The 25,524-nt window shown below is 38.1% G+C and overlaps 1 protein-coding gene across 5 annotated transcripts in view; it reads right to left on the bottom strand.

Moving 5' to 3' along the window:
* VEPH1 (ventricular zone expressed PH domain containing 1) overlaps positions 1-25,524 on the bottom strand; it is a 151,473-nt gene that overhangs the window by 76,420 nt on the left and 49,529 nt on the right. The window lies entirely within an intron of this gene.

Raw genomic sequence — 25,524 nt, 5'->3', positions numbered from 1 at the left:
CAATGGAGATGATATAAAGTTGTGATGGCGAACCTATGGCACGTGTCTGAGAGATTGCACCCAGAGCCCTCTCTGCTGGCACGCATGCCATTGCCCCAGGTTAGATCTCCATTGTGTTTCTTTCATAAGCTTCTGTTTCCCAGCAAATGATGAAACAGAAAAAGATCTTACCTCTTGCCACACCACCGATGTTGGGATGCCCCACCTCCCACTGGCCGGCTGGTCTTTGGGTCTCTGCTGTGCACGCGCGCATGTGTGCGCATGCCTGTGCATATCTGCGCATATGTGCACATGCCTGTGCATGTTCATGCATGCACACACACACACACACACACACACACACCTTTCAGTTTGGGCATATGAACATGCAGTTTGGGCACTCGGTGTCTAAAAGGTGTGCCATCACTGATATAAGGTCTCATGCCTTAAGCAGAGGTTGGATAAGAATACTGCCAAGGTCTCTTCCTTTCCTATGATCCAATGTTCTATTCCAGGGGTCAGCAAACTGTGGTTCTGGAGCCACATGTGGCTCTTTCCTCCCTCTGCTGCGGCTCCGTCACTGGTCGGCGCCACAAATTTGAGACGAGCTTCCGGTGTGGGGGGGGAGAAGGACAGCGCACCAGGGGAAGACTCTATGGCAAGGGAACGGTTTTCTAGTTGTCTCAACAATTGATAGGGATTTCGGTTATGACAGGTAGTGGAAAAAGTATGCCGCGCTAGGAGGAGACTCTATGGTGAGGGAACTGAACTTCCGGTCAACTCGAGAATTGAACAGGTGGCTTCCGGTTAGGACCTTTGTGGCTCCCGGTGTTTTCTTTTCTGTGGGAAACGGATCCAAATGGCTCTTTGAGTGCTTAAGTTTGCCGACTCCTGTTCTATCCCATCCAGTAACAAAAAATACTAATTAAGTGGGGAACATATCTTCAGCATGGAAAACTATTCCTATCATTTTTTTTAAAAAAAAGAGAATGATACAGAATCATTAGAATAAACAAATATGAATCAAAAGTAAAGATTTTATCTCTCTCAACTTCAAGCAGCAGATGATACCATTAGAGAGATCAGTAAGAAAATAAAAGTGTAATGAGCATAAAAAAAAGCTATTTCCCAACAGTATTTGTAATTGACCCAAGTGGGAGGAAAAGGTTCCATCAGTGATCTTCTCCTTTGATCCAATCAGCGGGAATCCATAAACATTGAAATTCTGCTGATCATTTCCAGGTGTTAAAGAATAATAATTGCACTTTTATAGGATACGCGATTAATAAGCAAACTCAAATCTCCACATTCCTCTCATCAACTTGAGAGTCTTCCTCTTTAGCATAACTACAATTGAAAAATTCCTGGTAAAAGTGATGTTTGGATTTTTATTTAGCATTGTTATTGTAGGCTGATTTTTTGGGGCTGGAAGAATATGTTTATATTCTTTATAGGAAGCAGATTTTCCATTTTCACGGTATATACATTTGTTTATTGGCAAATGAGGTTAACATAAAAACTAATTAAAATGTCTCATTTTGTTGTACTGTATAAAAATATTAGGAAACAACAGAAGGAAAAGAAGAAGGGTAATCCTAAATTTAGTCTTGGGAAATTTACTGTATTGTCATTTCATTTGAGGGGAAAAACAATTTATTGCAAATATGAGTGAAATAATCAGGGCTGCTGATTTTTACTTTAGAGAAGTTATTAAACAATCGTGACATTGTGTTAAAATTCCAGCACAATGATCCTTCCAACATTAAATAAAACTGCTTTTACCAACATAATAGAAATGAAGCCAAAACTGCACAAAGGATCCCTTCTTTATCATCTCTCTTTATTTGTCTTGTTAAAGGTGAGCCTAGCGTTGGAATGACTGAAGAGGCAACAAATAATGTCAGTTGCCAAGGCCACATACATCTGGTGAGAATTTCAAAGGCTTCTGATGTGCATCTTTCCAACATACAATAGCTGCTTAGAACAGCAAAATGTCTTGGGCAAGTTCTAGGTCAGCTTACAAAAAAGATTTAAATTATAGTTCAGCAGATATATTTAACTCCCTGAAGTAAATTTAAATTAATTTAGTGTTGTGTTGGTCTGTTGAAGTTAATGGGAATGGAACTGTAGTTGCAGAAATACATCTGCAGGGCACCATATTTGGGACTGTGATTTTTTGTGTGTGCAGTGATTTAAATGAGATGAAGTACGGCTGATTAAATTTGGATCCAATTTTACTATCAATACAATGTCAACAATACTAGCATATTAGTATACTCAGAAGTTGATTACTAGCAATGTATTATTGTTTTGTGACATAGAATACATATTTTGTAATATCCACTATGGTTGTTGTCTGGGTATAATGTGCTACACAATGCTCCTTGATTTATTTTTCTCGAGTATTTTCTTTCAAAATAAAAGAGAAAGTCAATATAAAGAACAGCATTTACAAATTAGCAAGATGAGGAATTGGGGTTCTCACTGCCAGTGTCCATTACCAAGAACAAAATTTCATAACTTTCTAAAACATATGACTGAAAATATCTGTGGTTGATTTTGAGATACCTCCTCAGCCTATTTTTAGCTTGCTGCTAAAAAAAAAGTGAACATTTTTTATATTAATACTCGCTGTGAAAAGTTATAATTATGCTACAAGTAGAGAAAAACATTTTTAAAGGAATATTATTTCTTCTGCCTGAAAAAAATAAAAGATAACAGTTCATATATTCAAGAAGTTGTGGACAGGTGATGATGCAACAGTTCATTTAATTACAAAGCAAAGCTATTTTAAGAGCTTCATCATCTTTAAAAAATAAAATCATTTTTGAGAGGAATTTAAATTCTGAATATTATATCCGAATGTTGACCTATTTAATCCAAATTACTTTTCTGGATCAGCCAAGCTGAGGCATATACTGCTATTTTTTAATTTTTAAGGAAAAAGAAAGGAAAGAAAAAAGAAATAGAGAGAGAGTGGGAAAGAAAGAAGGAAGGAAGGAAGGAAGGAAGGAAAGAGGGAGGAGAGAGGGGGGAGGGAGGGAGGATCAGATGTATGTTCCATTGTGTGTCTTGTGAGTCTTAGCTAACATTTGGCATTTTACCATCTTGGGAAAAGTTTCTGAAAAAGCCAGATATCAAATTAGAAATGCAGAATTTGTGCACATGTATACATTTCAAGGGTAACACTACTTCAGAAATTTTAGTAAAAAAATTTAATGACGTCTTCGGGAGGATAGAATGATCACTGCTCATAATTTCTTTAAAATGTAGAGAATCATCTCCTTTGCATTCCAGAGATTAATCCCAAGATTACATTCGTTTTATCATGCAAGATGGTATGTGAAAAAAATCTTAGTGTTAGCCACTAGCATGACTTCTTTGGATAGGATCATGACACCAGATAAGCCATATCACTGGACTGATGAGGAAAAAAAGAAAGGCCACAAAGACATATATATATATATATATGGGGAGACAGTACAGGTACTCCTCTATTTACGAGCACAGTTGAGCCCAAAATTTATGTTGCTAAGTGAGAAATTTGTTAAGTGATGTTTGCCCTATTTTATGACTTTTCTTACCACATTTGTTAAGTGAATCATTGCAGTTGTTAAGTTAGTAATGCAATTGTTAAGTGAATCTGGCTTCCCCGTTGATTTTTGTCAGAAGGTTGCAAAAGATCACATGACCACGGGATATGGCAACCATCATAAATATGAACCGGTTGCCAAGCATCCAAATGTAAATCACATGACCATGGGAATGCTGCAACAGTCATAAGTGCGAAAAATGGTGATAAGTCACTTTTTACTTACACACATATAAAAGAGCTTTTGCGTATGTGTATGTATAAAAGAGGTGGGTTGCTACTGCTTCACACCGGTTTGGGCGAACCGGTAGTGGAATGTTGGCCTGGGTTGCAGAACTGACAGTGACCAGACTTGCCACACCTCCAAACCAGTCCCCTGGTTGTTGTGGCATGGTTTTTTTTGGCATTTTTTCATGTTCTGCGCATGCACAGACGTACTTACAGGCAACTGCACATGCGCAAGAGCGCGCGCAAAGCACACCTGCACTGAGCCAGCAGTAACGCCGGCAGCAACCCACCCCTAATGTGTATATACATACACACACATGTATGTATGTATGTAAGTACAGTATGTGTGTACGTGTAAAAAAAATGGATGAGAAATTTCCATTAAGTCATTTTCAGAAACTATTGGAGAAATTTTAATTTCTTGGTCTTATCCAGTCAAATTATGAAGCGAAATACTTTTAGACTGGTTACTTCTCACTTCCCAATCAAAATGCATCATTTAATAAGACATGGATTTGCACAAAATGCTCACGAACTAACATGCCTTGAAAAGCAAATTTAGAAACATTATTATAGCTAAAATAAATATTGGTATCTCTCTGAAGCCAGGGAGATTGTGATTAGTGGGATTTGCATGCTGTTGTTCATTTTGCAATTTCAAAAGTTCTATTCTTTTTTGAGTTCGGAAATTGTTACATGGTCCCCCAAGTAGGGAGCACTCTAAAATGAGGAAGGCCATTCAACAGCCAAGTAGAAAACAGTTATCTATAAAAGAAGATACTCTGTCGCTTTAATTAACATTTCTTCAATATATACTTCCCTTGTTAGATTGATTAGAAATGAAAGGCTTATAAATATTTGTTTTATTTTCTGAATTAATTGTTATTGGTATGGCGTGGGAGTACTGCAAGCTGTTTTAAAAGAAATTATTTGCAGGATGACATAGTTTAATTAAAAAATATTCATGGAACAATATTTGCCGCAAAAATGAAGACGGTCAGGCGTGGTAGAGTTATTTCACCAACTGTAGACGTGGTTTGGTTTTCAGGAATTAGCGGAATGAAAATGGATTTTCATGAAAATGGTTATAATTTAAAGAGAATGCAGACCTCACTAATTCTTATAAACAAAACTTGAAAGCATTGTGGAATTGGTGCTTTCTACTAGAATTTTTGGATAACTATTTGAAAACAATGGAGGAACATTTAACCTAAATCCCATTTCTTCCTTCTAATTCTGATACCAAGTCCAGTTTCCCAAGTGAATATGGTCCAACCATTCTTGAAGAAGATTTCAGCTTGCATTAAAATTTTATGTTATATATTAGTGTGATTGAAGTAAAAATATCATATTTTTAAAAAGCAGACTAGTCAGAATAGTGTATTGGTTGAGCTGAAGAAAGCTCGAGATCTGATTTATTGATTGAGGTATTGACTCTTTGTGACATATAGACCTTCTCCAGAATGATCTATTCTTTAAACTCTTGCCCCTATTGTTCCTGTAATTGAGTCCATCTTCCTTGTTGTTGTCTTTGTTTCTCTTTTCTTGCACATTTCCTAGCATTATGGACTTCTCAAGGAAGTTGGTCTTTACCAAATGTGTCCAGAATATAATAATTTCATTATTTGTGCTCCAGTGAGAATTCTAGATTGATTTGTTTTAACATGCATCTGTTAACTTTCTTGGCTATTTATGGGGTTATTTATGGATCAGTGGCTGAGACGCTGAGCTTGTTGATCAGAAAGGTCGACAGTTTGGTGGTTCGAATGCCTACTGCCACGTATTGGAGTGAGCTCCCATTACTTGTCCCAGCTTCTGCTAACTTAGCAGTTCAAAAGCATGTAAAAACACAAGTGGAAAAATAGGGACCACTTTGGTGGGAAGGTAACAGTGTTCTTGCACCTTCGGCATTTAGTCAAGCAGACCACATGACCATGGAGACATCTTCGGACAGCACTGGTTCTTTGGCTTTGAAACAGAGATGAGCACTGCCCCTAGCATCAGGAACGACCAGCACATATATGCGAGGGGAACCTTTACTTTTACCTTCCAGCATCAAAATTAAAAAACATCAATATTCTTTCTATCCTGCTTCTTCAAAGTCTAGTTTTCACATTCATATACAGTAGTGTCACAGTTGCCTGCGTGATTTTTGCATTTGTAGATAAATGGCGTCTGAATACTTTTTCCAAGGCCTTCATTGTTCCCCTACTAAATGCTAGTGTATGCTTTTGCCTTTGGAAATAACGAGAGATTGAAGCATGTTGGTGCTACTTCAGGTAAACCTTCTGCTTTTAGAGAGGAGAAACTCACTCACTCTCTTCCTTCTTCTCTCCCCAATGATCACAAGCAAATGGAACTCTGAAGAACACCTGGATCAGATCTCCTTTCCTCCCATTTTCCTCTTCTTTTTGGGGAGGAAAACAAGCAAGATGAACAGGGATGCTGGAAATCAGCCAACTGACTGTCAACTATTCCAAATAAAACTCTGCCTAAGATTTGGGGGAAGCCAGACAGAATCCTTGGCTTGGGATCATACTGGCAAGTTATCATGATGGGAATGTAACCAAACGAAATACTGAATGTACTGGATTAGAAATAGTATCCTGCATGACGCAAACAGTTCATTATATCCAGAGCTATAGATTCTAGGCTTCAGAGACAAAATTCGCTATAGGGAAATTGGAGGAACATACTGTACAGATGGACACAAATAAATAATTAATGCATTGGTTGATTATTTCCATTTCCTACAATGAACAGGAGCCAATCTGGAATGTTGGAAAATAATAATTTTGACTTTTTAGGGATAAATTAATCAACTGAACAGGGAACTTACTCTCCCAATTTACGGGCTTTGATCCAGAATGTCCTTTGCACGAATGGACATTCTTTCTTTCTATGCATATGGTGTCTTAAATTTCTACAAGTATTTTATCTAGTACCATTCCTGGAAGGAATTAAGGGGATGCAGCAGGAGGGAGATGAAAGACGCTCCACTGGGTCAATAGACGTCTGTTGCAAGTCAGAGTTGCCAGAATCAGTACAATTAGAATTAATAAGGGATATTTCACACCATGTCTAAAATACATGGATGGATCAGGGGGTTCTATAGAAGAGATTCCACAAATCTACAGTGCCGTTTAGAACCGGTTCCAGCTCCCTCCCCCCCCACCCGTCCGCACATCATCAAGATGAAGAGCGAGAGGAGGAATTCTGGGAGTTGAAGTCCACAAGTCTTAAAGCTGTCAAATTTGAACATCCCTGGTTTTTTTTTCCTAAAGCGTTAGGGGTGCAAGGATGTTGTAACTTAACAGCTTTAAGACTTGCGTGCTTCAAATGCCAGAGTTTCTGAGTCAACATTTTGGTTGCTAAGCAAGAGCGTTGTTAAGTGAGTTTCACCACATTTTATAAGTTGGCCACGGCTACCCAGTCACATGGCCGGCCAGCAACCCCCCTTGGTCATATGGCCAGCAAGCCACTCCCACAAAGCAGGCCACACCTACAGAAGAGGTTCTAAAAAAATTTGAAACCCACCACTGGGATGGATGTATTACCATTACTTGGTAATGGAGCCTCTGAGAATCAGGTACTTACGCACTGGAAATACATACTAATATTTGTGAATGACTGTTTCAACTGTCATTTGAATGTTAATTCAAATGGACCTGATAATCATTTTAAAGATAGACAGTGGTGGGGCTTAAGGCACCACCCTAAAAATCAGGAAACCATAAGCTCTGGTTTTGCCTTTGACTCAAATCCTGCTGAGTACCCATAAGCCAGTCACTCTCTCAGGACTAGGAAGCAGGCAATCACCAAGAATCCACACTGATTCAAGATCAAGGCACCAAAACAAACAAACACCCAAAGCAGAACACTTTAGAGAAGGTAAGGAAGCCCCGAATGTAGTAAGGAATAAATCTGTCAGTTCTGATTTCTTCTATATATAAAAGTTCAAACTTTAATCTTCTTTTCCCTCTATATATGAAGATACTGGGCATTTTCATCAGCACTATCAAAGAAACAAGATGAACAATCTCAGCCTATTCTACCAGAAGAACAGAAGCAGAAGAAAGAATAGATAGAGAAACAGAAATGGTAGAGCTATGAAGAACTTGGGAAGGACACCTTCTCCAATAAATTATTTTGTCTTGTTCCTTTATTTGTCAAATTTATATGGCTACCCATTTTAACCAAAATACTTGGGGCAGCTAAGAGAAACATAAATATGTTATGTTATATAACTGAAAAAAATTACAAAAGAAACCTCATAGTTTCTTTTATAAAAGACATAAATGAGACATTATTAAAGTGTTTCTAACAGTGTAATGCTCTATAACCCTTTGACCCTAACACCTAGGGAAGAAAGTCCTTTCAAAAGCCAGCAGAACCAGACTCATCTTAGGAAGAGTCTTGTTCCAGAGAGTGGACACCCTCACAGAGAAGGCATATTTTCTTCGTCCCATCAGTTGACATTGCTTCACAGAAGGAACCCATAGCATACCCACTCTGGTGCACCAGGTAGGATGACCAAAAACCAGTAGAGATAGGTGGTCTCTCAAATAACCATCACCACATCATATAGGCTGTTAAAGATAAAAACCAGCACCATCAGTTCTGACATCTGACAAGGAGAACATTTGGAAGAGAAGATGATGAAATGAACATGGATGGATAAAAGGGAAGGAGGGAGGAAGATTTATTTTGGTTCTGATCTATCCCTTCTTGGCAGATTTGAAGAAGAAAGGGAAGATAGCAAGGATGAATCTGTATCTTCTTGGTGATTAAGCACAATGGAATTGATTTTTTTGTAATGGAGAAATTGATTTGATGTGAGAAACATTTCCGTAGAATATTAATTAGCCAGGATAAATTCTAAAGCATTTGAAAATGACAGCAGTTTAAACAGGATAACTATTACGAAAAAGCTTAAACAGAAGACCACACAGGATATTCCTGGAAACAGTACAGCAGATATAATGTGAACATTGAAATGCAATAGAGTTTTAGTTTATTTAAACTTGCAATCAGTTTGAACAATATTAATGGCATTAAAGGCAAAGTTTTTCTACAGCTACTTATATAGTATATGCACACAGTCCAGTCTATAAACTACAGAAATACCATTCCACTAACCTCATCATTAAACAACAGATAAAACAAATAGGAGAAACAATCTTTCTTCCAGCCCTTTAGGAAAGTTTAAAAATCTCTGAAAACAAATCCAATCCAAATTAAGTACACCTAAGCCCAGAGATTAGTATGCAAGATGCAGTTACTGTGTGCTCACTAAAATAGCAATAGCACTTAGACTTATATACCACTTCACAGTGCTTTAGAGCCCTCTCTAAGCGGTTTAAAGAGTCAGCATATTGCCCCCAACAATCTGGGGGCACCTCTGAAGGATGGAAGGCTGAGTCAACCTTGAGCCTGATGAGATTTGATCTGCCAAACTGCTGGCAGGTGGTGATCAGCAGAAGTAGCCTGCAGTACTACAATCTAACCACTGTGCCACCACCACTCAAAATGTGGCCTTTTCACAGAGTGGGGTTGCCCCTAAAGAAACAGATCCACGATTGACTTCCTGGGGGCGTGGCCTGTTGCCGAGGAGGGCTCCACCGAGCTCCTCAGAGATCTGGTTTGTATATCTAAATAAGATCATAGATAGCACCCCTTTTTGGCTAAGAAAGGGGCAGGGAGTAGCTCCGTAGACTAGGGTCTATTCGTAAGCCACAGCCTTTTTCTTTTTTTTGGCTGTGGAAAGAGATTAGATCCAGCCGGAGCGGAGCTTTTATCTCCAGCCAGTTCTTCTCAGCTGCCTTTTTTTTTTTTGGCAGCCCCAGACAGGCTAGTCCCCCCCAGGACAAAACAAAGTTTTTTCAAGCTAGAATTGATACGGGAGGGTCCCACCCCTGTGAGATTTATGCTTTTATTACTATCTTAAATACCAGCACCATTCGTCTTAGAGACTTCTTTGTCTAAATAGACCTCAAAATGGCGATTTCTCTCCGTGGATGATTGATACTGGATGTACTTAGCCGGTTTTATCTTCCTGCAGACCGCTCCTTAACAAAATAAACTCTTCTTCTTTGGAAATAGAGGGGAGCGAAGCGCTGCTTACTTGTTTATTTATTATGGCACCCAGGTCAAAGAAGCATCTTGCTACAAATGTGTCTAAAGAATTTAAAGAATTTTTACTGGAAACACATCCTTTGTCTCCTATGCCCTCTACTGGAGAATTTTTAACACAGGAATATCTCTTTTAAAATGTTTAATGCCTTTAAGCAAGAAATTAAGGAATTTGTATTGGAACTATATGATGATTTAAAATCTAAAGTTAATCAAATGAAGGCGAATACGTTTGCAGCCGTGTCTGCCCTGTCAGATTACTCTGCTGAAATAGAGAATAAATTGGAAAGTCTGGAGAAGGCTAATTTTAATTTGACTACCAATATTCAAATTTTACAACAAAAAATTAGAGATAACGAAGAACAGCTTATGATGATAAATTTTAATAGGAAGGCATTTGCAATAAGAGTCAGAGGATTCCGTGAAAAGGAGCAAGAGAATTTGAAACAGACCTTTGCTGAAGCCTTCAGCCATGCGCTGGGAAGCCCGGGACTTAACTTTGATTGGCAGATTCGGAAAATCTATCACCAGAACTCATTGATAGCGGAACAGCGACAGCTCCCGAGGGACATAATTATAAATTTCTCTACAAAAGAATCTAGAAATGCGATTGTGCAAAAGTTTCATAATAACAGTTTCCGAGTTGACGGCCAGGACCTGATTGTTTTCAAAGATATTCCTTTTCAGATGCTGAAAGCAAGAAGGGACTACACCTTTTTAACTAAGGAGCTTAGGAGTCAACAGATTCGATACAGATGGGAGGCCCCTGCCGGTATCACGGTTACATTTGAGAATCAAAGATTTCGTCTTAACTCTGTTTCGGAGGCTCAAGATTTCTATTGTAGGATTCTGAAGACGGGACTTCCTGACGCGCTTGGAAGAGAGGAGAGACAAGCGGAAGGAGAAGGCAAGCGGCTGGCCATGTGGCTGCAAGATGGAGGGGGTAGCCCCTCCTCCCTCGGAGAAGCAGAAAAACGGAGATCGAGAATTTAGACATTTCAAAATGCTTGCTAAAGTTGAGGACTGAATGGGGGTTTGAGACCTCTCTCCGGTAGAAAAAGCGGACTAATTTTTATCAGAAGGGAAAGCTGGGTGAAACTACTTTGAGCTAGATTCTAAATTAACGTTAGCATAAATTTGATAGTGGTAAACATCAGACAAGCAAGGGATGAGGGTAAAATTTACGTTGTTTAAAGCTTATTAGAACAGATAGCCGGTTGGGATTATCTTAAGATAAGTGTAAAAAGAATGCGGAATGATTTATGTTGTTTAAACTTTGTTAGAAGGGACTACTTTAAAATAGAAGGTTAACTGACTTTTGCTGAAAGTATTATTTGAATATGTGGAATGATCCATGCTATTTAACTTTTATTTGAAGGGAAAGTTGGTTGAAATCGCTCTGAGTTACATTTTAAACAAATGCTAGTATAAATTTGATAGTGGTAAATATCAGACAAGTAAGGGATGAGGGTAAAATGCATGTGGAATGAACTACGTTATTTGTGGTAAGCATCAGACAAGCAAGGGATGAGGGTAAAATTTACGTTGTTTAAAGCTTATTAGAACAGAAAGCCGGTTGGGATTATCTTAAGATAAGTGTAAAAAGAATGCGGAATGATTTATGTTGTTTAAACTTTGTTAGAAGGGACTACTTTAAAATAGAAGGTTAACTGACTCTTGCTGAAAGTATTATTTGAATATGTGGAATGATCCATGCTATTTAACTTTTATTTGAAGGGAAAGTTGGTTGAAATCGCTCTGAGTTACATTTTAAACAAATGCTAGTATAAATTTGATAGTGGTAAATATCAGACAAGTAAGGGATGAGGGTAAAATGCATGTGGAATGAACTACGTTATTTAAATCCTATTAGAAGAGGAAGTCGGTTGGAATTATCTTAAGATAGAAATTGATTCCTGTGTAAAGTAATATTTGATCTACGCTGCTTAATTTTACTAAGAAGGGGAAGCTTGGCTAGATTATTTTGAATTACTGTTTGAAAAGGGGGTAAAGAAAGATCATTTACGCTGTTTAAATTTTACTAGAAGGGAAAGTTTGATTACTTGTCTGTAAAGTTATATTTGAATATATGGCATGAACCCCGTTGCTTAAATTTTATCGGAAGGGATCATGAGGTTTAGGAAGAGGAACGGGAGAATCTACAGAAGGTTGGGGTAAATAGCAAAGAAGTAAGAGACGAGAATAAAATATAGATAGAATGATTTATACTATTTAAGCATAGATAAAGATGGGGGGCTGAGATCAACACAAAGAGTGGTTTCTTTTTTTTTCTTTTTTTTCTTTTTTTTTCTCTTTTCTTTTCTCCCTTTTTTTTTCTTTCTCTGTTTTTTTTCCTTTTGATATATTACTTTTATTTTTTAATCCATATGTATACAAGATATTTTAGACAGAAGGTAATGCCAGGTGTGGGCCCTGGGAAGTCGGGAGGATTAGGGATGGGGATTTGTGGGGGGTGGGGTGGGGGGGTGTTAACATAGTCTTAATAAGAACAAGAATGTATTTATATACGGTGGTTCTTTTTTTTTCTTTTTTTTATTTCTTTTTTTCCTTGGTTCATTTTACTTTTATCAGATCAAACAACACTCGAATAAAGGCATACACCAAGGAGGGAGGTAGAGGGAAAGAAGAGGGAGGAGTAAGGAAGGAGTAAGGGGAATGTAAGAAGGGTGTCCGGGGAGTAAGGGGAGAAGGAAGGTTTGAGGGGAAAGGGAAGTAGGAGGGGAGTGTTAGAGGGAGAAAGGAAAGTTGGAGGGGGTAGATGGGGTGTATGGAGGATGGAAGGGTTAGGTGGGGTTGTGAATGATGAGTTGTGTTTCCTTTTTATTTGTTCGTTTTATTCCCTTTTTCTTTTTTTTCTTTTCTTATAGTAAATACCCTGTATATAAATGATTGCAAATGGAATGTGAAAATTGAATAAAATATATTTAAAAAAAAAAAAAAAAGAAACAGATCCATGACTGTTCATACAGGCCTTACAGAAGCTGTAACCAGGGAAACTTTGTCCAGCTATGGCCAGATGCAACCTTACTCGGAGCACTAAGATCTTGGATTGATAAACCATGCCTTCATCACCACCCATCTAGACTTCCACAATGCATTTTGAAGACTACTCAGAAGCTTCAGTTGGTCCAAAGTATAGCAGCCCTGTTGGTAGAGGACACTTACTGACATAAATGAATTACCTCTGTGCTTTGGACCCTACATTGGCTTCTTGTCAATCCCCAAGTACATTTCAAAATGCTGATTTTGACTTTAAAAACCCTATACGCCAATGGTTCTTAAACTGCTTGGCCCAAAAATCAATTTCCCAGTCTTAAATACTGTCAATAGTTCCAAAAAAAAAAACAAAAAACCAACCCTTTCTGGATACTCAACTCAAACAAAAAGCAATTACAAATTGGTCTATTATATCTCCTTAGGGATAACAGCCCCCAGTGAAGAACCACAAGGGATGCTTTGGTATTGGGAGTACTTGAAGGATCATCTTCTCTGACCAATTTCAATCTGCCCAACTCAAGATGTCCTAGGAGAATCTACTTTTGGTTTCCGTTAGGTGATGAAGATTGTAAGGTTCTGCTGTTGCTGCTATACAATTTGGAATAATTCCATCCAGAAGTTTGATCACACACACACACACACACACACACACACACACACACCACCACCACCACCACCACCCCCAATTATAATTTAATTCTATAAGTAATTTAAAAAATGATACTATTTTGTAACTATTTCAGAGAACTGAAATGACATCATTAGTTATAATATGATTGATTAGTTTTGCATAATTAAGCTTAACTAATGGATGTTTCTTCATAATAAGGACATTTTTAATAATTTTAATTAATGAATGTAAACTGCCAAGAGTCTCCTTTAATTACAGAGGATACAAGTAAAATGAATGAATGAATGAATGAATATTTAATGATGCACACTCATTTTAAGCTTCATACGCATGGAAAGGCACTTTTATTAAAAGATCCTTCATTTTTCTGATCTCTTAGATACTGGTTACTTCTTGCCATATTATGGACCATATCTAATACAAAGCATAGTAACATTTTTACTAAATTACTTTTGTTTAGTCCTATGAAGTGGGCCTTCAAATTTGGAAGCAGGCCATTTATCAGAAAGCCAATCGCCTGTCTTCTACCAATGACTACATTTTCATACAGTAAAGATTTATTACTTCATTATTTACTTACTCATCTAGAAAGATTTATTATCACATGACAATCTGCAGATTAAACCATTGCAGTTCATTCTACAGAACAAAAAAAAACTATTATCACTCAAAGCTATATTCATGCAAACAAAAAACAATATTCCCAAATATTTCTAGAGACATAATCTTAATAACAAATGCATACATTAATCTAGAATTAAGAAGACAACAGCAAACAGCAAATGCTGCTTCTGCAAAGAAACTGAAGAAACATCTAATTAACCGCTGCAGATAGATCACAGAGACTAACTACAAACAACAGCATGACAAAGTAGTAACAATGGTGCACTGGAATATCAGGGGGTGGGGGGGTGGGGGAAATCCTTTAGCCTGCAAGCAAAAACTGGTGAGACCACATAACAGACAAACTAGTAGACAGTGAAAAGGCAACAACACTTCAGAATTCAAACATAAAGGAACCTGCTACACAACACCCCCAAATGTAACAATTGTCAATATGAAAGAGGGGAAAAAGTCTGGCTAATAGATATTGCAGTATTTGGAGACAGCAAAATAGAAGAGAAAGAATTGGAGAAAATCACAAAATACAAGGATCTGCAAATAGAAGTAGAAGGATTGAGGCAAAAGAAAGCAAAGATAGTATCAATAGTAATGAGTGCCTTGGGTATAATTCCAAAACATCTGGAGCACCATTTGAATGCTATTGGCATTAACAAAATCACTGTCAGTCAACTGCAAAAGGGACATTTACTTGGAACAGCTTATGTCCTGCAACAATACTTTTAACACCATCAAACAACAACATCTGCCTATTTCAGGTCCTTGAGAAGGATCAATAGCTGGACAAAAATCCCAAATCCAGTCTAATAGCACTAGCAATAGCACTTAAACTTATATAACGCTTTACAGTGCTTTACAGCCCTCCCTAAGCGGTTTACAGAGTCATCCTATTGCCCGCAACAATCTGGGTTTTCATTTTACCCACCTTGGAAGGATGGAAGGCTGCGTCAACCTTGAGCCTGGTGAGATTTAAACTGCCAAATCGCAGGCAGCCTGCAGGCAGCAGAAGTAGCCTGCAATACTGCACTCTAACCACTGCACCACCATGGCTCTTATACTCTGGCTGACTGTGTGACCACCACCACCACCAACAACAACAGTGGAAAAAGTTATCGAAAATGAGAAGGTGAAGATCTTGTGGGACTTTCAAATACAAACAGATCGTCATTTGGAGCACAACACACTAGATATCACGGTTGTAGATGGCCGAAGTGTACAGTTTATTGATATCGCTATTCCTGGAGATGCCAGGGTCGAAGAAAAAGAACTAGAAAAAATAATGAAATATCGTGACCTGGCCATCAAAACTACACGGCTATGGATGAAGCATGTAACAGTGATTCACATTGTCATCGGGATACTTGTCACCATGCCCAAGAATTTTACAAAATACATCAACAAATTGCAGCTTCCTGCAATAACACCAGCAGAACTGCAAAAAACTGCCCTACTCGGAATATCTTATATTTTAAGAATGTACTTGGTTGACTGGTATTTATATGTTCAGTTGGCTGAGTTTCATGTTTAATGAATAAAGTAAATAATAATAATAATAATAATAATAATAATAATAATAATAATAATGGAATGGTTAATATCAAGCGAGGAATTGGAATGGTTAATATCAAGCGAGGAATTTTCCAGGGTGGTTCAGAAAGATCCAACTAAAGGAACAACACCTGAAAACTATAGACCAATAACATGCTTGCCAACAACCTTCAAATTACTCACAGGCATTATTGCAGATAACATGATGGATTATTTGGAAACAAACAACATCTTGCCAGTAGAGCAAAAAGGCAACAAAAGAAGGAGCAGGGGCACAAAAGATCAGCTTCTAATTGATAAAATGATATTAGAAAATTGTAAGAACAGAAAAACGAACTTGAATATGGTCTGGATTGATTACAAAAAGGCATTTGACTCACTGCCACATAGTTGGATCATAAAATGCTTAGAAACAACTGGCATTAGCAAAAATATTACATCCTTTACTGAAAAGGCAATGAAACAATGGAGAACTGAGTTGGCAGTAGGGAATGAGAGCTACGGAATGGTTAATATCAAGCGAGGAATTTTCCAGGGTGATTCACTTTCACCTCTTCTCTTCATCATTGCAATGATCCCACTATCAGTAATCTTAAAAAAAATGAAATTAGGCTACCAAACAGCCAAAAAAGCTGAAAAAATTTCGCATTTACTATATATGGATGATTTGAAACTCTATGGAAAGTCAGAAATAGAAATCCAATCATTGACAAATACAGTCCGAGTATTCAGCACCGATATTTCAATGCAGTTTGGCATGGAAAAATGCGCCACTGTATCCATAAAAAGGGGCAAAATCACTGCATCTGAGGGAATTGAAATGCCCAATGGCCAACTAATTAAATGCAAAGAAAATGAAGCCTACAAATACTTAGGCATTCTGCAGTTGGATAACATCAAGCATGGAGAAGTAAAAACTATTGTCAGACGAGAGTACACCAACAGAGTTAGGAAAATTTTGAAATCTAAATTGAATGGTGGAAATACAATCAAGGCCATAAATACCTGGGCAATACCAGTTATAAGATACACAGCTGGCATAGTTAACTGGACACAAACTGATTTGGACCTTTTGGACCGAAAAACCAGGAAACTAATGACAATGCACTACAGTTTACATCCACGTGGTGATACTGATAGACTATATCTGCCCCGAAAATCAGGTGGCAGAGGATTATTACAAGTGAAGCAAACAGTTGAAGAAGAAAAACATGCACTGGCTGATTATTTAAAAGAAAGTCAAGAACATCTATTAATCGAAGTAAAGAACAAAAATCTACTGAAGGCCCAACAGACAAAACAAGAATACAGAAAAGATGTGATAAAATCAAGAATGGAGAGTTGGCAGAACAAAGCACTGCATGGTCAATTTCTGGAAAAAATAAAAGATAAAGTGGACAGGGAACAAACTTGGTTATGGTTAAAAACAGGTACATTAAAGAAAGAAACAGAGTCACTAATCCTGGCTGCGCAAGAACAAGCTATCCGCACAAATGCCATTAAGGCCAAAATCGAAAAATCCTCTGATGATGCCAAATGCAGACTTTGCAAAGAAGCTGACGAAACTGTTGATCACATTCTCAGCTGCTGTAAAAAAATCGCGCAGACTGATTATAAATTGCGGCACAATTCAGTAGCACAAATGATCCATTGGAATTTGTGCAAAAATTATAATATTAAAACAGCAACAAACTGGTGGGAACATCAGCCTGAAAAAGTCACAGAAAATCAGATGGTCAAGATCTTGTGGGATTTCCGTATACAAACCGACAAAATACTGGTGCATAATACACCAGACATCACACTGGTTGAGAAAAATAAGGTCACAATCATAGACATCGCAATACCAGGTGATAGCAGGGTCGCCGAGAAGGAACATGAAAAAATCGCAAGATACCAGGACTTAAAAATCGAAATTCAACGACTATGGCACAAACCAGCAGTGGTAATTCCAGTGGTAATTGGCACACTGGGTGCTATTCCAAAAGCACTGGAATTACATTTAAAACAGTTAAAAATTGACAAAATCACCATCAGTCAAATGCAAAAAGCCGCACTGCTTGGATCTGCACGCATATTACGAAAATATGTTACGACGTCCTAGGCCCCTGGGTGGGGCCCGACTAGTAACCAATGCCAAATCCGGCGAAACAACTGGCCGCTGTGATACAATTGTATAATAATAATAATGGAATGGTTAATATCAAGCGAGGAATTGGAATGGTTAATATCAAGCGAGGAATTTTCCAGGGTGATTCACTTTCACCTCTTCTCTTCATCATCGCAATGATCCCACTATCAGTAATCTTAAAAAAAATGAAATTAGGCTACCAAACAGCCAAAAAAGCTGAAAAAATTTCGCATTTACTATATATGGATGATTTGAAACTCGATGGAAAGTCAGAAATAGAAATCCAATCATTGACAAATACAGTCCGAGTATTCAGCACCGATATTTCAATGCAGTTTGGCATGGAAAAATGCGCCACTGTATCCATAAAAAGGGGCAAAATCACTGCATCTGAGGGAATTGAAATGCCCAATGGCCAACTAATTAAATGCAAAGAAAATGAAGCCTACAAATACTTAGGCATTCTGCAGTTGGATAACATCAAGCATGGAGAAGTAAAAACTATTGTCAGGTGAGAGTACACCAACAGAGTTAGGAAAATTTTGAAATCTAAATTGAATGGTGGAAATACAATCAGGGCCATAAATACCTGGGCAATACCAGTTATAAGATACACAGCTGGCATAGTTAACTGGACACAAGCTGATTTGGACCTTTTGGACCGAAAAACCAGGAAACTAATGACAATGCACTACAGTTTACATCCACGTGGTGATACTGATAGACTATATCTGCCCCGAAAATCAGGTGGCAGAGGATTATTACAAGTGAAGCAAACAGTTGAAGAAGAAAAACATGCACTGGCTGATTATTTAAAAGAAAATCAAGAACATCTATTAATCGAAGTAAAGAACAAAAATCTACTGAAGGCCCAACAGACAAAACAAGAATACAGAAAAGATGTGATAAAATCAAGAATGGAGAGTTGGCAGAACAAAGCACTGCATGGTCAATTTCTGGAAAAAATAAAAGATAAAGTGGACAGTGAACAAACTTGGTTATGGTTAAAAACAGGTACATTAAAGAAAGAAACAGAGTCACTAATCCTGGCTGCACAAGAACAAGCTATCCGCACAAATGCTATTAAGGCCAAAATCGAAAAATCCTCTGATGATGCCAAATGCAGACTTTGCAAAGAAGCTGATGAAACTGTTGATCACATACTCAGCTGCTGTAAAAAAATCGCGCAGACTGATTATAAATTGCGGCACAATTCAGTAGCACAAATGATCCATTGGAATTTGTGCAAAAATTATAATATTAAAACAGCAACAAACTGGTGGGAACATCAGCCTGAAAAAGTCACCGAAAATCAGATGGTCAAGATCTTGTGGGATTTCCGTATACAAACCGACAAAATACTGGCGCATAATACACCACACATCACACTGGTTGAGAAAAATAAGGTCACAATCTTTTTTTTAAAATACATTTTATTTATTTCATTTTCATTTTCATTTTATACAATCACTTATATACTGTACGTAACAAAAAAAACAAAGAGAAAAAAAAAGAAAAAAAAACCCCAACATAACACTTCAATCCCCCATACACCCTCTCTTCTCCCCCTCCAACTTTCATTTCACCCCTCCAGCATTCCCCTCTTCTACTTCCCTTCCCCCTCAGACATCTCCCCCTCCCTCCATCTCACCCTCCTTACATTCCCTCTCACTCCCTCTTAACTTCTCCCTCCTCTTTCCCTCTTCTCCTCGCTTTGGTGTATCCATCAGTTTGTTTGTTTTTTTTTAAAAAAAAAAAAGAGAAAAAGAAAAAAAAAAAGGAAAACGAGCCGCAGTATACAAGTGAATTCTTATTGTTCTAAGAATTGAAACTGTAATTCCCCCCTCCCCCTCCCCCCTATAATCCCTCCTCCCTAACCCCCTTACGGCTTCGCAGGTCCCATACCCGGCATAATTCTTTAACAAGCATTTGAGTATAATAAGGCCAGCTAACTTTAAAATTAAAAAAATAAAAGAAAAGAAAAGCCAAAAAAAAAAAAGAGAATAATAAAAAATAAAGAAGAAGAAAAAAAGCACACACACACCCAAAAAGAAAGGAGAAACAGAGAAGGGTCAATAAACCCACTACGTTAACACAGCTTCCCATTATCTGTAAATCTTAAACAATGTAGCTCATTCCAAATTTCGATTATTTTACTACTTGCAGGGTTTCAAACTGTATTAGAGCCAGGTAAGTTGATCAATTAGAATTCCCCAACTAAAAGTCTCATTGCTTTGTCTATCTATTCAAACCTTTAATTTATCTCTTTTTTATCCGAATATCCAAACCTTTCTATAAAACCATTAAACTCAAGTACTTCTTTCATTTTTCATTTCCAACACCTCCCTTTCTATCCTTACCCACCTCCACATGTAAATTTTTTACCTTCCACCCTGCCTTTATCCATGTCCATATATATATTTTATCCGCGTCCATTGCTCCTCCCATATTTACTCCACTTTCCTGAAGACTCTCCGACCAATCTTTCTTGACCTTATATTGAAATAGCAACTCAAACAAACATCAGCTTGCATTCTAGCCCCAAGTAGTCTAATTAAGCTTTCGCTACCCTTCCCTCTCCCACGCGCCTCCCAACTCCGTTCGTCCCAGACCACAACTCAAAAAGATCGCAATCTCCGCTCTCCTCACCTAGGAAAATAATTCATGCGCAATTTGAGTTAGAGTTCAGACAAATCTTATATACAATATGTGTCCACAATCAGCAACGCTTCTTTCAGTCTCCATGTCTCATCATCAATATACCACTTTTCCATTTTATCCCAGACGGAAATCATAAAGCTTTAAGAACATCGCTTAGTCTTTATTCTTTAGTCTTCTGCCCTTCCGGAAGAGGAAAGCAACACCCTCCGCCTTGTAGCCACGTGTCTCGCTGTTTGTCTTCTCCTTCTCCTTGTCTCTCTCCAGGTCCGGATGAATCAGGAAGTCCCGCCTTCAGGGTCTCGTAGTAAAATTCTCGGGCTTCACAGACAGAATTAATGCGGTGTTTTTGATTGCCAAATGTAACTGTAATACCAGCTGGGACTTCCCATTTGTATGGAATCTGAGAATTTCTGAGTTCTTCGGTTAAGAAAGCGTACTCTCTCCTTGTTCTTAATATTTGAGATGGTATCTCTTTGAAAACAATCAAGTCCTGTCCATCAATTCTCAACCTCTTTCCGTAAAGCCTCTGTATTATCTCATTTCTGGATTCCCTTGTGGTAAAGTATATAATTATGTCCCTCGGAAGCTGTCGCTGTTTTGCTACCCACGAATTCTGGCGGTAAATTCTTTGAATCTGCCAATCAAAGTTAAATCCCGGACTTCCCACCAAGCGGCTGAAAGCCTCAAAGAAGATCTGTTTCAAATTCTCCTGTTGGTTTTCACGCAGTCCTCTAACTCTTATTGCAAAGGCAGTCTTATTATAATTTATCATGACAAGTTGTTTTTGAGCAGTTTCAATTTCCTGTTGTAACGTTTGAATTTTGGATATCAAATTAAGGTTAGTTTCTTCCAAAAGTTCCAATTTGTCCTCCGTTTCAGCAATATAATCTGTCATGACTGTCATTACTCCGATCATATCCTCCTTTGCCTGAGCAATTTTAGCATCAAATTGATCATATAAATCCGATATCAGTTGATTAATTTCCTGTCTGAAATCATTAAGCGTTTTGAGAAGAAATTCTTGTGTTAGCAAATCTCCCGTGGAGGGTGTAGGAGACAAGGGTAGCGGCTTCATAGCAGTTTTTGGAGATATGTTATTAAGGAAGCGCTTCTGTTTAGATTTGGGAGCCATTCCAGAGTAAAAATAAAAGACAAGCAATCAAGCGAGCCAAAAATCACCTGGTATTGCGATGTCACAATCATAGACATCGCAATACCAGGTGATAGCAGGGTCGCCGAGAAGGAACATGAAAAAATCGCAAGATACCAGGACTTAAAAATCGAAATTCAACGACTATGGCACAAACCAGCAGTGGTAATTCCAGTGGTAATTGGCACACTGGGTGCTATTCCAAAAGCACTGGAATTACATTTAAAACAGTTAAAAATTGACAAAATCACCATCAGTCAAATGCAAAAAGCCGCACTGCTTGGATCTGCACGCATATTACGAAAATACGTTACGACGTCCTAGGCCCCTGGGTGGGGCCCGACTAGTAACCAATGCCAAATCCGGCGAAACAACTGGCCGCTGTGATACAATTGTATAACAACAACAATAATAATAATAATAATAATAATAATAATAATAATAATAATAACAGCAACAAACTGGTGGGAACATCAGCCTGAAACAGCAACAAACTGGTGGGAACATCAGCCTGAAAAAGTCACCGAAAATCAGATGGTCAAGATCTTGTGGGATTTCCGTATACAAACCGACAAAATACTGGCGCATAATACACCAGACATCACACTGGTTGAGAAAAATAAGGTCACAATCATAGACATCGCAATACCAGGTGATAGCAGGGTCGCCGAGAAGGAACATGAAAAAATCGCAAGATACCAGGACTTAAAAATCGAAATTCAACGACTATGGCACAAACCAGCAGTGGTAATTCCAGTGGTAATTGGCACACTGGGTGCTATTCCAAAAGCACTGGAATTACATTTAAAACAGTTAAAAATTGACAAAATCACCATCAGTCAAATGCAAAAAGCCGCACTGCTTGGATCTGCACGCATATTACGAAAATACGTTACGACGTCCTAGGCCCCTGGGTGGGGCCCGACTAGTAACCAATGCCAAATCCGGCGAAACAACTGGCCGCTGTGATACAATTGTACAACAACAACAACAATAATAATATTCTGCAAAGAAACTGAAGAAACATCTAATTAACCGCTGCAGATAGAAGCCTACAAATACTTAGGCATTCTGCAGTTGGATAACATCAAGCATGGAGAAGTAAAAACTATTGTCAGGCGAGAGTACACCAACAGAGTTAGGAAAATTTTGAAATCTAAATTGAATGGTGGAAATACAATCAGGGCCATAAATACCTGGGCAATACCAGTTATAAGATACACAGCTGGTATAGTTAACTGGACACAAGCTGATTTGGACCTTTTGGACCGAAAAACCAGGAAACTAATGACAATGCACTACAGTTTACACCCACGTGGTGATACTGATAGACTCTACCTGCCCCGAAAATCAGGTGGCAGAGGATTATTACAAGTGAAGCAAACAGTTGAAGAAGAAAAACATGCACTGGCTGATTATTTAAAAGAAAATCAAGAACATCTATTAATCGAAGTAAAGAACAAAAATCTACTGAAGGCCCAACAGACAAAACAAGAATACAGAAAAGATGTGATAAAATCAAGAATGGAGAGTTGGCAGAACAAAGCACTGCATGGCCAATTTCTGGAAAAAATAAAAGATAAAGTGGACAGTGAACAAACTTGGTTATGGTTAACAACAGGTACATTAAAGAAAGAAACAGAGTCACTAATCCTGGCTGCGCAAGAACAAGCTATCCGCACAAATGCCATTAAGGCCAAAATCGAAAAATCCTCTGATGATGCCAAATGCAGACTTTGCAAAGAAGCTGATGAAACTGTTGATCACATACTCAGCTGCTGTAAAAAAATCGCGCAGACTGATTATAAATTGCGGCACAATTCAGTAGCACAAATGATCCATTGGAATTTGTGCAAAAATTATAATATCAAAACAGCAAAAAACTGGTGGGAACATCAGCCTGAAAAAGTCACCGAAAATCAGATGGTCAAGATCTTGTGGGATTTCCGTATACAAACCGACAAAATACTGGCACATAATACACCAGACATCACACTGGTTGAGAAAAATAAGGTCACAATCATAGACATCGCAATACCAGGTGATAGCAGGGTCGCCGAGAAGGAACATGAAAAAATCGCAAGATACCAGGACTTAAAAATCGAAATTCAACGACTATGGCACAAACCAGCAGTGGTAATTCCAGTGGTAATTGGCACACTGGGTGCTATTCCAAAAGCACTGGAACTACATTTAAAACAGTTAAAAATTGACAAAATCACCATCAGTCAAATGCAAAAAGCCGCACTGCTTGGATCTGCACGCATATTACGAAAATACGTTACGACGTCCTAGGCCCCTGGGTGGGGCCCGACTAGTAACCAATGCCAAATCCGGCGAAACAACTGGCCGCTGTGATACAATTGTGTAATAATAATAATAATAATAATAATAATAATAATGCCAAATCCCGCGAAACAACTGGCCGCTGTGATACAATTGTATAATAATAATAATAATAATAATAATGTTTCATATTTCAGTGAAATGGAGTAACATATTATATATTATAATAAAAACTAACAAGAAACCAAGCTGTGGGGGCTTTGACAGAGTTACATTCACCCACTTTTGCAAGGCAGCTATGTGAGACCCTAGAACAGCATATATTACATCTCTTCTCCACAAGCTGCATTGGTTGCCGGTTTCTCTCTGGGTCCAATTCAAGGTGCTGGTTTTCACCTTTAAAGCCCTTCATCACACAAGGATGGGTTATTTGAGAGATCACTTTCTCCCAAATGTATCTGCCATCCTGTGAAATCCAGTAGAAGAGCCGAGGTGGCTCAGTGGTTAAATGCAGCACTGCAGGCTACTTCAGCTGACTGCAGTTCTGCAGTTTGGCTGTTCAAATCTCACCGGCTCAGGGTTGACTCAGCCTTCCATCCTTCCGAGGTGGGTAAAATGAGGACCCGGATTGTTGTTGGGGGCAATATGCTGACTCTGTAAACCGCTTAGAGAGGGCTGAAAGCCCTATGAAGCGGTATATAAGTCTAACTGCTAACTACTATATGCCGCCAGTCCTGTCTGTGAAACAATTTCATCTGGTGGAACATTGTCCCCAACTCACACATACCCCTTCCATGTGAGGTTGGCTCCATCCTTGATATCCTTCCAGAAATCCTTTAAAACATAGCTGTGTCATCAGGCTTCAGGATTTCAAGGAAATGGCTACATTTGCTTCAGGAGATGGCTACATTGCTTTTAGCATCAATTCTCTCCATTATCCTGTTATTAATAATATTGTTAAAGTCTTTTAATGGTAGGTTTTTTTAACATTTGGATTTTATAACTGTTTTTATTTTAAGCCATATAAAGTCACTTTATTGTGAGATGGGAGTCTACATACGTAAGATAGGTAGATGATAGATAGATAGATAGATAGATAGATAGATAGATAGATAGATAGATAGATAGATAGATAGATAGAGATATGATAGATTTATAAATTAGAGATTCGCCCAATCTTTTGTAGTCTTTGATATATTTAGATTTTTTGAAAAAATAGTTACCACTATAGTGAATGTTGCAATGAAGACAAGAACTCTGCATTTTGAAAAGGATTAGCAAGAACTGCACCAGATCTCATACAAGCACAGTACTTTTCTCCTTTTAATTAAAGTATCCACATCAATTTTCAGTGTTCTAAAAAAAGTATGGCTGATTCAAGGGTGGCTTTAATGAGTTAATTCCTTAAAACAGCCACATTTTCCCAGGCTTATGCTCATAGAGGTGCTTGGATTGTATGAGATCTGAAGGATTTCTTTCTAATTATTTTCAGAGTATGGACAGCTATAACAGACTGCGTCACAACATGCTTTTCCAGTAAGCAAACT

Source organism: Thamnophis sirtalis, unplaced genomic scaffold (genome assembly GCF_051295495.1).
Source record: "Thamnophis sirtalis isolate CommonGarterSnake01/CBP01778 unplaced genomic scaffold, rThaSir2_p1.2 scaffold_11, whole genome shotgun sequence".
Taxonomy (NCBI): domain Eukaryota; kingdom Metazoa; phylum Chordata; class Lepidosauria; order Squamata; family Natricidae; genus Thamnophis; species Thamnophis sirtalis.
Note: the sequence above shows the minus strand (reverse complement) of the source record. Positions and strands in the feature narration are given on the sequence as shown.